The sequence below is a fragment of the Rhamphochromis sp. 'chilingali' genome (assembly GCF_963969265.1).
Source record: "Rhamphochromis sp. 'chilingali' genome assembly, chromosome: 12".
Classification (NCBI taxonomy): Eukaryota; Metazoa; Chordata; class Actinopteri; order Cichliformes; family Cichlidae; genus Rhamphochromis; species Rhamphochromis sp. 'chilingali'.
In genome coordinates this window covers 14,674,583-14,684,870 of record NC_137939.1, presented here as the reverse complement: position 1 = coordinate 14,684,870, position 10,288 = coordinate 14,674,583, and the positions used below count along the sequence as shown (strand labels likewise).

At 41.3% G+C, this 10,288-nt stretch overlaps 1 pseudogene across 1 annotated transcript; it reads left to right on the top strand.

The window, feature by feature from the left end:
- The first annotated feature begins 3,784 nt into the window (after window positions 1–3,784).
- Window positions 3,785–8,377, top strand: LOC308406633 (keratin, type II cytoskeletal 8-like; annotated as a pseudogene). The gene is made up of 9 exons (XR_013974687.1): window positions 3,785–4,433; window positions 5,757–5,965; window positions 6,062–6,122; window positions 6,234–6,329; window positions 6,455–6,619; window positions 6,708–6,833; window positions 6,967–7,187; window positions 7,304–7,362; window positions 7,496–8,377. The product of XR_013974687.1 is annotated as a keratin, type II cytoskeletal 8-like (transcript).
- The last annotated feature ends 1,911 nt before the right edge of the window (window positions 8,378–10,288 follow it).

Sequence of the window (10,288 nt, the reverse complement as noted above, 5' to 3'; positions counted from 1 at the left end):
AGGCCGATAACAAGAAAAAAGTTAGAAGTCCTCTGCTTTTTTTTTTTTTTATCTCTGTGCCAGCAAGATAATGCAAAAACTCCAAATCCAAATGTTCATTCTAAAAAGTTCTTGTATAATCTTAGGAAAATGCTGTTTTGTGATAGATACAAAAACTTTAAATTAAGTTTTACTTCATTTAAAGTTTTTGTATCTATCAAGTTGGGTTTTTTTGTTCTTTTTACTCCATGTTCTAAAAAATTTGAAGTGCAAAATTCTCCTCTACTTAGTGCAGCCCTAAGTCTCATTTAAAGCCTGGAACAGATGACATTCACTACATTTAAAAATAAATAATCTATAATAGTAGGAATAATAATGCAGAAATCCTGTTGTAATGCATATGAAGTTGCTTTTCCTGTAATATTATCTGCTTTTACTAACATATTGCAGACCTATGCAGGCAAATATAAATTTGGCATTTGTCCACTGTTTGTCAAACACTTTATGGATGTCAGTATTATTGTGAGAGAGCACTAAAGTAACATACCGTACTTGTCATATATTAAGCAGAGGAATAGACTGGGACACTTGTCATTATGTTTTTGTATAAGTTCAGGTTCAAAATGCAGCTTGACTATTTGATTTAGCTCCATTATGTCAGTTCATGAACTTCTGACAATTTTAGTAAAGTTTAGTTTTTGATTTGACCCCACACCGACTCTTTCTAGGTGACATCTTCAAACTATCATTTTAACCAGACCGTAAGATGCCTGACTCACCTGATTTGATCACTAAGGTGTAAGGAAGTCTAAATAACTGAAAAACTGTTTGTGTTTTTGGAAAACGTAACAACATGGCCTTTTTACTAAAGTTCAGTGGTGAAGGTTGCCGGAAAATCAGATCCGAGATACAGTTAGGTGTAAATTGTCAAGTTTCAATATTGTATAATACAAAAGCTGTCCTAATTGAGACCTGAAACTTAATTACGTTTCTAATGTCTCTGTAAAGCACTTTGAATCACCTTGTTGTTGAATTGTGCTATACAAATAAACTTGCCTTGCCTTGCCTTGCCTTACGCTTTCTTCCCCAGCGGTCCCTCTTGCCAAGTTTCAGTAGAGTAAACTCCCATCTCAAGCTTGGTTCTCACAGAGTAAATGAGCTTGTGAACATTCCACTACGTGTTCTGACTAGAAAGCTTGAAAAGCCACCCGTCACATCATCTGAGATGAAATACAGTCTTGCAGAGTGTAGGTTTTCCAGGCACGTTGAACTAGGGAAGACTCATAACCCGCTGGGGAGTTTTTAAAATCTCCTATGGAATAACTGGCTTAGCCTGCTACTACTGTGAAATAGCTCTGGGAAAGAGGCAGAAACATGAAGGATGGCTTGAAGAAAGTTTCAAGTCCCCACAATCTGACCAACATGGGGAAACCAACAGCAAAACCTAAAATACTACAGATTTCAAATTTTGGGTTAACGTGTCTGACCTCATGGGCCTCAGGCAACTAATTACGCCTTGATTCTAGACAAGCAAAAATGACAAATACTATTATATTTGAGTTGTCGTCATCGTGTGGCGCTCTGAAGTCTAAAACGGTTTGTTTGGCAAATGCAAAATATAAATTTACTGCTCAGGTAGTGAAGTTAAAATGGAAAAACGTTTGATATAACTTTATAAGTTTGATAAGTTTCATTCTGTATTTATCTTGCATATTCCTGTACACTGATACAGCGATTATCAGCGTTGCCTCACAGAAAGGGTTCTGGGTTTGAACATAAGTTCATTCTCCATGGTCGAGGGTGCAGCTGTGAGTTCTTGTCAGTCCTAGTGTTTATGGCCTTGTCATCTTGCAGATCTAGTAAGGCTTTATCAATGCTAAAACGAATTTACTGCTTTTAGAGCGACATATGGCCCCAACCAGAAACATCTTTTTCAGAGAAGGCCTCACATATTTCAGCAAGGCGATGCTGTTTTTTGGAACTGTGATCATGAAACTAACGGCATTGGCACTGCTCAGATACACACATTTGTCTACATATAAGATAAATGATGGGTCCTTACGGTTTCAAACTATTTAGACTTCACTTTGTAGAATTGTGCTCTGTTGGAGCATTACATCATGTGACACACCCAGGTAAGATTGAATCACAGCACTTTTTATGTGCTAACAGAACCTAAAGTTGAATACTTCTAGCAAAGTATGATCAGCTTTGCAGCTGCAAAATAATGCTTGAAATAAAAACATAGTTATAACTTCCTTTTTCAGGTCTGCCTGAGCATATGCAGCCTGCCAGGACAAACTGGCTCATTCTTCATGGTGGTGGTGGTTGGCGATGGTGGGAATTCTTGATGCATAATGAAGTCCATGGATTGCACATACAAATAGTGTTTGCAGCAAACATTTTGTAGGCACAAACATATTTTTTGGCATGTTTCCCTCCTGACTAACGCAAATTTGTGAATGTGCAGTAAGTGGCATAGGAGCATAGTTCTTCCACTAGACAGTGTTGGAAGTGAGAGTGAACCACTGGTATTTTAATTTGGGGTGTGACTCAGTTATGCCCTGGAGCTTGTTTAGAAGCTACTACAGTACAGAGGCTGGGAAGCCAACAGCTATACTGGAGTTGTTAAGATGGTTTTAAACAGGTACCAACAGTTCCAGCTCTGTCGGAGCAAGAAATCGACTCTACTTTTGGCTTCTTGTTCTTCCAAGCTGACATTAAGTTAAAAAAAGACTTGCAATGGACCTTTTTCTTAAGATTGAAATATCTAAACCGATGCAATACATTTACTCAGTAAACCTGGGTGAGTGTATTGTGTATTGAAAGCATTGTGCACAGTAGCCTCAAGCACCCGCAAGCTGCAGGCCTGAGCACATAAGCAGCACGGGGTGGATTCCTTCATATGCTCGCTGTGCATAATGTGGAAACCATGTTTCATTGAAATGACCACCATTTATTCTCCGATTCAGCTTTTCTCTATGTGTATCTGTGGGATTTTGTGCAGTGGGTAAGTACTGTACTGTCTGCAGGGAATCTCCTGTAAAACCAGTTTACTCGTCTCAAGGTCTCCACTTTATCTTGGATTATCCTTCAGCCGACTACCCAACTAATTATCTTAATGTGACTTTGTTTTTTTGTTTTTTGTTTTTATTTTATGTACATTTTTTTACTTGTGAAGTCACACTTTGGTGCTCTCTCACAGATCTTAAAACTCACTTTAAAGATTATTTAAATTTAAGGTTTTCCTGTGTATCTAAAAACATACCTGGAAGAATGTGCATTGCATTTTGACAAGCAAAAACTGGTTAAATTGCTTGCTGAAACATTTTCAGCGTAGTTAAAGGGCAATTTTACCCAACTTAATCCTATAGATAGTTTTATCTTAATTTCATGTCCACAATCCCAGTAAAATACAAAGAAGTGCTCACACAGAGGATACAGAGAAAAAATCTTGCCAGAAGGTAAACAGTAGAGAAAAGAAAGGTGGCACAGTGAGTATGCAGGTCCCCACCCTGTACACAGAACACCCCTAGCTAATCAACAAAAAGAGTCTTTGCCAAATGCCTTTCCTGCCCTCCCAGCTCGGGCTCTGATGCTGTTTCTCTACAAGCATCTGGGTGTGTCAAGCCCAGATCGCTTTACAGGGGTGGCGCTATTACCTGTCTGACAGGCTGAGCCAATCTACACTGCCTGCAAACACACCTTTCAGGATCCAGGTAATAGGAGGAGGGTTGAGGGGAGGCGCAGAGGAGGCTGAGCTTACCGGGACCTCCTCCTCAGCTGGAGACAGATAAAAATCCATCGTAGACAGAGACAAGACACTTAGAGGGACTTGACCTTCCTCTTAGTGGGCTCCACTACGCTCCCAAACCTCTCTCTCTCTTTGCTTTTCTCTTTGAATCCTTCCTCTTAAGAAGAAACCAGCCATGTCGTCGACCAGAATGTCCACAAAAGTTGTGCGGAGCAGCTATAGTGGAGGTGGACAAGCTGGTGGTGGTGGTAGTTTCCGTATGGGAGGAGGAGGAGGAGGAGGAAGACAAAGTTTTTCCTCAAGATCTGTCAATCTAGGGGGGCCAATGATAATGTCATCATCAACCTCAATGCTCAGATCAGGCATGGCTAGCGGTGGTGGTGGTGGTGGTGGTGGTGGTTTCAGTAGTTATTCTTTTGCCTCTGGTGGTGGCAGTGGTCTTAGTTTGGGTGGTGGTGGTTTTGGTGCGGGCGGTTTCGGTGGTGGTGGTGGCGGCGGCGGCGGTTTCGGTGCAGGCGGTTTCGGTGGTGGTGGTCCAGGAGGTTTTGGATCAGTGCCTCTGATCACACAAGTCCAAGTAAACCAGAGCTTGCTGGCCCCCTATAACCTTGAGATCGACCCCAACATCCAGACTGTCCGCACCCAGGAGAAAGAGCAAATCAAGACTCTCAACAACCGCTTTGCTTCCTTCATTGACAAGGTAAGAGTTTCATAAAAAAGTTTCAGGCCGTTTTATTCTTCTCAAGCAGGAGCTACTCTAGTTGCACTGAAAGCTTTGTACACTTCATTGAGAAGGTGAGTGGCACGTTTCCTATCTGATATTGAAAAAGGTTTTGTCTAGCTTTTATTTTAGTCTCACAACATGTCAGCAGAATGAAAATCCTGAAGCTGGTTTCTAATATATTAGAAAAAGATGCAAAGGCAGGCTCTTGCTGAAAGGGCCCTTGAGCTCATTAAATATTATGCAACAGCTTAACTAAACCTGGAAATGCTAACTGAATGCTGATGAATGTTGAGAACTGCTGGGTGATTTGCTTAAAATTCACCCCTCAAACTAAGCAACATGATGCTCCTTAAAATTGCATTATGAGCACAGCCTGCAAGCTGTCTCTGTGTAGAGTGAAAGCATGGAAACAGTAGAGCGGTCATATCCAGTTACTGCTGCATTATCAGGTGAGAGGAGCGAGGGATCTGGTTATCACTTGTTCCCATGGCAGCAAGAAGTGACAGGCTTTTACTTTAAATTCTCCCACATGCAGTTTCATGTTTAATTAAAGACGATGCATTGATGAGGGACCGTTTCTCTCAGGCAGTAATGGCAAAGTCGCTAACCACACCCTGTATGAGAAAATGCTGAGCTAGCTCTTTCTGCGCGCTACGTGCCACACCTTATCTGTCTTCAAACAGGTAACCTGATCCCATCCTTTGAAGACTCCTTATTTCAAATTTCAAATAAAACGGTATATTACTGCAATAAAGCATCACAAAAACAATCATTAATAGCAGGAAAAAATGGCTTAGATGTTTAAAGAACATTTTTGTTTAGTATAATATATTAAACTAAAGTATAATGCGCATTGTACATTTGACATAACAGTTAATATCTTTAGGTGTGACACATTAATTGGTGAGGGTTGAGGCAGGCACGTTCAATCAGTGAAAGTATGCATCCTGGAGGCGAGGGAGCGCTGATGTCAAGTGGTTGGAGGAGGGTGTGGCACCTTAAAGACACACCCAGAAATGGACCTTTGGGCTCTACTGTTTAATCAAACAATGGTTGATCTTCTAAGTCTCACAAACAAGCTCCACAGTGCAGTGTGTCTAGAACAGTCGTGCACTGTGAGGAATTTTAATATGGTCGTTGGCATTTTTTTGCCTGCAAGAGTTTTTAATGTGGGAAAGTTACACGTGATCCATGGACTGATGGATCTCCAGAGAAAAACAAGCCGGTCTAGGACCTCAAGGCAAGTATTGCTATTCTATGACTGCAGATCTAAATTTGTCAAATTATATCACCATTTAGGTCCGCTTCCTGGAGCAGCAAAACAAAATGCTGGAGACCAAGTGGAGCCTGCTGCAGGAGCAGACCACCACCCGCTCCAACATCGATGCCATGTTTGAAGCTTACATTGCCAACCTGCGCAGACAGCTGGACGGGCTGGGCAATGAGAAGATGAAGCTGGAGTCTGAGCTGAAAAACATGCAGGGACTGGTGGAGGACTTCAAGAACAAGTGAGTTCCCACGAGTCACAATGAACACAGCAGCTGACTTCCAGTAGATGATGCCTGATCGTGTTCAGCTCATTTTTCTTGCATTTTTTGCGACAGATATGAAGATGAAATCAACAAGCGTGCTGGAGTCGAAAACGAATTTGTGCTCCTTAAGAAGGTGAGAATGGATGTGCCATTAAAAAGTTGTCATAATGATGATAGATGATGCATGAATTATCATTTCTGCAAGCGCCGTGACTAATACAGTCTACTTTATCCTCCTTTACAGGATGTAGATGGAGCCTACATGAACAAAATTGAGTTGGAGGCCAAGGTTGACGCTCTTCAGGATGAAATTAACTTCCTCAGAGCTATCTATGAAGCTGTAAGAAAAAACAAACAAACATTGAATGGCACTGTGGCACACACAGATGTGTTTATTTTGTACTATTTTTTTTTTTAATCTTTCAGTTCAATTTTTTTTTTAAAGAACTTGTGTCTTGTTCACAGGAGCTTGCTGAGCTTCAGGGACAGATCAAGGACACTTCTGTCATTGTGGAGATGGACAACAGCCGCAGCCTGGATATGGACTCCATTGTGGCTGAAGTCAAGGCACAGTACGAGGACATCGCCAACAACAGCCGAGCGGAAGCTGAGAAATGGTACCAGTCCAAGGTAGGTAGAGAGAGTCTGCCAAGTCAAATAAAAGTGGATTGGTCTGTGGAATCTGGAATAACACTTGTTCTCAATCTGATTCCTTCAGTTCCAGGAGATGCAGGCCAATGCAAACCAGGCAGGGGATGACCTTCGTAACACAAAGAGTGAGATTGCTGAGCTCAACCGCATGATTAGCCGCCTTCAGAATGAGATTGAGGCAGTCAAGGGACAGGTAATGCATGTTTCTGCATAGCTGATGAGATTATTTCTTACATATGTGTTAAACATAAATGCTAAACACATAGATAGCATTGTGAATGAGAAATATCACATTTAAAGCTTCTGCAAATTTTCCAACCTCCCAGCGTGCCAACCTGGAGGCCCAGATTGCTGAGGCAGAGGAGCGTGGCGAGCTGGCTGTGAAGGACGCCAAGGCCCGCATCAAGGACCTGGAAGAGGCCCTGCAGAGAGCCAAGCAGGACATGGCCCGCCAAGTCCGCGAGTACCAAGAGCTCATGAACGTCAAGCTGGCTCTGGACATTGAGATCGCCACCTACAGGAAACTGCTGGAAGGAGAGGAATCAAGGTAAGAAATAAATAAATAAATAATCCTCTAAAACACAGGAGAAGCTAAACGAAGTTTTCATGGTGACAATGACATTACCAGCTCATCAAATTGTTACATTTTGTTCTTCTTTGTAGGATTGCCTCTGGTGGTGGAAACGCAACCATCCATGTGCAGTCCACAAGCACCAGCTTCGGTATGTATTAACATATACAGCATTTTGGGCTTTTTTGTTGTTGTTGTTTGTTTTGTATCAGAGTTCCAAAGTTTTACCTAAAAAACTAAATTTAAAGCCTTTCTCCTGACAAATGTGTTCTTCTCCTCACCAGGTGGTGGAAGAAGTGGTGGCGGCGGAGGCGGTGGCGGCGGCTTCGGCGGAGGCTTTGGTGGCGGCATGGGCGGCGGAGGCGGCGGTGGCTTCGGTGGCGGAATGGGCGGCGGCGGCGGCATGGGCTACGGTGGCGGTATTTCCGTGGGCGGCTTTGGCAGTGGCAGCACCTCTAGCATCTCAAAAACAAGAGTCAGCTCATCCTATTCCAGCCGCCGTTAACAGAACCAGTGGCCATCTTCCAATCCATTTTTTCTTCTTCTCTTATTTTTCTTCTCCTCATCATGACCTCCATAAACCCCGCCCTGTCGTTCCCTGCATGCACAGAGCAACCTCAGAAACATATACGCTTGACAAGTCAAAGACAGCCGATCCATGTAATGGCACCACATACCCAAAGAGAGTTAGAGACATTAAATCCAAATTCAAGCAGAAAGGTACAGAGATTGTTGTGAGCAGCAAAGATGTGAGTCAGTCCTGTCTTTCTTTGATCAGTCAGCCTGGCTGTCTTTTAGTTGTTGGATGTGCTGTTGTGCATACAAGAGGATCCTTGTAGTGTCAGGACAGAGAATCCTTACAAAGCAACTACTATTGTATACAAAATGGCACCACAGGAAATTTTCTAATATCTGTCATTTTGTTATGCAGTTTGACATCATCAAAAGCAGCCACATGAAACACTTTCATATTTCTTCTCCTGTGTTAAGAGAAAAATGATTTCTCCACTGCAGTAAATAAATGGTGTTGTGATCATGCTTTACTTCTATTTTCACTCTGAATAATAAAAATGTTTTAAAAAGGATCAGGCTGACTGGAACTTCCAGGTTTATTGGGAATTTGTACCAACAAAACTGAAATAAATCTGTGTTCACATACATTTCCAGATCTTGTTCCTGTGAATTCTTACTATTGTAACATTTGAATGTCCCAAACTTTTTACTCATGATTAGCTGTAGCTGAAACTGCTGAAATAATACGGTTGATATAACACAACACTAATGTAGTCAAGCAAATAATAGTAAAATAATGGAACATTATTTACATTACATTATACAAATGTAACTGGTTTGCTTAGTTATTATAGGGCAACACAGTGTTAATCTTCAGTTTAATTTTGAAGTGAAAAGTATTAATAAATAAGCAAACAAGTAGTATTTGTGGATAAGAGACTAGCAAACGGAAACCTCCAAGGCTAAAAATACAGACACCGCACAAACACAAACACAAACACACACACACACACGCACACACGCACACACACACACACTGGATTCAATATTTCAAACCTGGATCATATTTAAATTCCACATTATATGACAGAAAAACCAAATATAACCAAATAGGTTTCCTTTATTGTCTTTATAGTGATCTAAAAATACAAAACAAAAAAATAATTCAGCCCTCAAAAGGCTCCTCAAAATGACAGAGCTGGAATTCTCTTTAATATAGGACATTGATATGCAGTGCAAATATGGAAGTGACTCTATAGGCATAATTATATTGTTTCACTTATCCACCTGAAGGTTTTTACTTTGCATACTATATATCATGCGGGCACTTATTCAAGCCGATGGATGATCAATTGTCTGGGACAGATACATGCTAGAAAGATATGTTAAAAACTTATTAAGCTACATTTTCGACAAATTTCGGGAAGCCCTGTGAATATGATATGCGGCCCACACCTATGACACGGCAGATATGTGTAAGCAGGTCTGCCAAAAGTTTGACTAAGGTGAGATGAATGCAACAAGCCCGTGCAGAACCCTGAAACAGGAGAGCACACAGGACTGCACTGGAGTGGTGATTGGGTGTGGCATGATAGATGTTTGTGTCTGCAGTAGAGGCTTGTAAAATGGGGCTAAAAATCAGGAGCATCAGTAAAGCAGTCTGTAACAGTTCACAATATGAGTGATCCCCACAGTATCAGTACTGCACATTTGCTTTGTTCTTTATGTAAACTTTTCCTTGGCAGCAGCAGCTTGTTAACAAAGCTGCACTTCCTGATTGAAAGCAGTACACAGGGCCCTCCACTACCTTCATTAAATGCTGTGCATTGCAGCCTAGCTCTGCTGCAGCACTGCAGCACATATTAGACTGATTGGAGTTTCCTCACTTTCCTATTTTCTTTAACTGGGATATCTTGTGTGCCACAATTTCACTGCTTTCTTTTTATTATCAAGTTTTCAGCTTTATTGTGTGTATATTTTAGTACTTACACTGTAACTTCAAAAGAGATAAAACTGAAATAGTTTGGACTGTTGTGGGTGTTTTCATCCTTTTTTAATGTTCATGATTGAAGTTTTAAGAAACAGTGTTGTTACCCTGAACCTCAGACTGTGGACTAAAGATGGAGGGAGCCCTCACCTTTTGAAATCTGCACTACCTTCACCTTTATAGGGAGGGAAAAAAATCAAAATAAATCCATCTGTTTTAATTACACCAGTGCACACATTTGTCCTGATCTGAAAATAGGTGCATATCACAGTCTGACTCACAGCAAAGTTTTGTCTCTGGAGCGGCCAAGCACTCAGCTGTAAACCAAAACAGAGCAAACTCATAAACTTCACTTTGTCTCATGCTACAGCAGAGAGACTGTCCTGAAAGCATTATAAAGAAAAATTGGGACATTATTTGGACAGGGTGGATGAGCATAGATATTGTTGTGCTTTGAATAGTGCTACGGGCAAAAGCTACGTGGATGCGCATCATAGTGATGAATCAACCATAAGAGTATCAGGTATATAAACCTTTGGCTTTGAAACCAGAGGTGGGGATTAAGTCAGTCAACTCA